Genomic DNA, 3,139 nt, shown 5'->3' with positions numbered 1-3,139 from the left:
AAAATTGGGACATTAATGCATTGCTGGTGGAGCTGTGAACTGATCCAGCCATTCTGGCTGGCAATTTGGAATCATGCTCAAAGGGCTATAAAAGAATGCCTGCCCTTTGATCCAGCCATACCATTGTTGGGTTTGTACCCCAAAGAGATCATAGATAAACAGACTTGTACGAAAATATTTATAGCTGCGCTTTTTGTGGTGGCAACAAACTGGAAAAGGAGAGTATGTCCTTCAATTGGGGAATGGCTGAACAAATTGTGGTATATGCGGGTGATGGAATACTATTGTGCTAAAAGGAATAATAAACTGGAGGAGGTCCATGTGAACTGGAGAGACCTCCGGGAACTGATGCAGAGCGAAAGGAGCAGAGCCAGAAGAACTCTGTACACAGAGACTGACATTCTGTGGTAAAATCGAATGTAATGGACCTCTGTACCAGTAGCAATACAATGACCCAGGACAATTCTGAGGGATTTATGGTAAAGATGCTACCCACATTCAGAGGAAGGACTGCAGGAGAGGAAACATATAAGAAAAACAACTGCTTGAACGCATGGGTTGGGGTGGACATGATTGGGGATGTGGACTCGAAACTACCACACCAATGCAACTACCAACAATTTGGAAATAGGTCTTGATCAAGGACACATGTTAAAACCAGTGGAAATGTGCATCAGCCATGGGTGGGGGGAGTGAGGGGGGTGAAGGGGAAAGTGGGAGCATGAATCATGTAACCATGTTAAAAATGAATATCAATAAATGTTTAAAAAAAACAAAAAAAACAGGCTTCTGAGCTGTACTAAAAAGGTATTAAACCACTAAACATTTATATAAAAATATTAGGTCTTCTAGGCTCATAGGAAAACATCTTATAAATATTTGAAGGGACTTCCTTATTATTAAAAAAATAAAGATGGGTAATAATCTATCATAGCCTACTGAAAACACTCAACAGTCAGCTATGTATTAAGCAAATCAGTGAGATATAATTTTACAAATTTAAATTAGCTGTAATCCTTTCCAATGTAAACTGTTAAATTTTTACAAGAACTTCTCCCCTCTAATAATATTAATTTTTAATTCTTTAATCATCATAACATACCGTTCTATTGGCCTACAATTTTCAGGTATTAAAATTTAGTAGAAAAAACACATATTTAGCATTTGTCCTTCTAGCCAAATCATTGACATGACTTCCACTCATTTACGTGATGTCTTCACCATTAATGAAAGCTATTTAAATTATTTGGCAAGCAATTATGAAGGATAAATAGTCTCTTGAAAAGGAAGAAAGGGGAGGGTGGAGATAGGGAGAAATACATTATCAAAAAAGTGTTTGAACTCCTAGCTGACTGGGGCATTCGGAGCTCAGTGGAGCGGAGCCGAGGAGAATAGACAGAAGCCGAGTGGAGCAGGACACCACGAGGGAGCCATGGAGAATGAGTTCAAGTATGAGGATTATAAGAAAACAGCTGAGTGGCTTTTAGCCCATACTGAACATCGGCCCCAAATAGCTGTGATCTGTGGTTCTGGATTGGGGGTTTGGCAAATAGAGTGACCCAACTGCAGGCCTTTGACTACAGTGAGATACCCAACTTTCCTCAGAGCACAGTACCAGGTCATGCAGGGCGATTGGTATTTGGATACTTAAATGACAAATGCTGTGTGATGATGCAGGGCCAATTCCACATGTATGAAGGCTATCCGCTTTCGAAGGTGGCATTCCCTGTGAGAGTTTTCCAACTTATGAATGTGCACACATTAATTGTCACCAATGCTGCTGGTGGACTGAACCCTGAGTATGAAGTTGGGGATGTTATGCTGATCCGAGACCATATCAACTTGGCAGGTCTCAGTGGCCAAAATCCACTCAGAGGACCCAATGATAAAAGATTTGGAGAAAGGTTTCCTCCCATGTCTGACGCTTATGACCGAATTTTGAGACAGAAAGCCCATGGCATCTGGAAACAAATGTATCAAGAATGACCACTACATGAAGGAACTTATGTTATGGTGGGAGGCCCCAGCTTTGAAACCATCGCAGAGTGTTGGTTTCTGCAGAAAATAGGGGCTGATGCTGTGGGCATGAGCACGGTACCAGAAGTGATAGTGGCTAGGCATTGTGGCCTTCGGGTCTTTGGATTCTCCCTTATTACAAACAAATCAATATTGGACTATGAAACCCACGAGACTGCCAATCATGAAGAGGTACTGATGGCTGGGCAGCAGGCTGCCAAGAAGTTGGAACAATTTGTCTGTATTCTTGTGGAAAACATGCAGCCACCATCATTGGAAAAGACTTTTTGACCTCTCCTTCCCTGCTGCCTCCATTTCATTCCAGATTGTGGCCAGGTTTAATCCTTGCTGAGCCACTTAGCTCCCTTCCTTAAGGTGTTGGTAGAAGAAATGTGGGTATTATATCTACTTAACCTATTAGACCCCCTTCCTAATGTTATCTAATCCTCTTTTTTATTCCTTTGGTCCCTTCCCTCTAAAGCTGGATCATTCCATTGTAGCTCCTAACCAACAGCCAACATTCTTCATTCCACCTCTGGTGGATGTGAGGATTAAGTCCACATTGCACTAAAGCTGCTGCTAATATTTTGAAAGGACTACTACTCATATTCCCTGGGGCATATTCTCTGCCATCCTATGACTTCTGAGACTTTGGTCCCAGACCAGTGTGTTTTACAAATAGTACTATGCAGGAATAAAAAGATAGCCAGACAGAAATGTTTTTGCTTTTCTGTGCAGGGTGGGGATAAATATAGTTTAAGCTCCAAGAATATTGTATAAAAATATGTATTGAAGTATGATGATGACAAGGGTAGCCTACTTTCTCAGTTAATAGTGTATTTCAGAAGTTGTATATTAGTAAATTGTGCTCAGGGCATTAACAGGTAAGACAAGGAGCTGTGTTTTCTTTTATGTAGGGCTGATTTATAACAAGTAGACACATTAAGTGCCACTGTTAGGCGTTTTCAGAGATAAAATAAATAAAAGGTAGTTCTACTGTCCAAAGGCATTTGGTTGGTAGGGGGATATGAGATACATATACAATACAGTAGAATATAGTGCAACATTGAAGAGCCAGGAAAAAAAGTTGGGAGGTTACTCAGGCAATTGATCAACAGAAAAA

The 3,139-nt window shown here is 40.7% G+C and overlaps 1 pseudogene; it reads left to right on the top strand.

Moving 5' to 3' along the window:
• The first annotated feature begins 1,432 nt into the window (after positions 1-1,432).
• Positions 1,433-2,307, top strand: LOC123255572 (annotated as a pseudogene).
• The last annotated feature ends 832 nt before the right edge of the window (positions 2,308-3,139 follow it).

This window comes from Gracilinanus agilis, unplaced genomic scaffold (assembly GCF_016433145.1).
Source record: "Gracilinanus agilis isolate LMUSP501 unplaced genomic scaffold, AgileGrace unplaced_scaffold48897, whole genome shotgun sequence".
NCBI classification, from domain to species: Eukaryota; Metazoa; Chordata; class Mammalia; order Didelphimorphia; family Didelphidae; genus Gracilinanus; species Gracilinanus agilis.
This window is presented reverse-complemented; position numbering and strand designations above follow the sequence as displayed.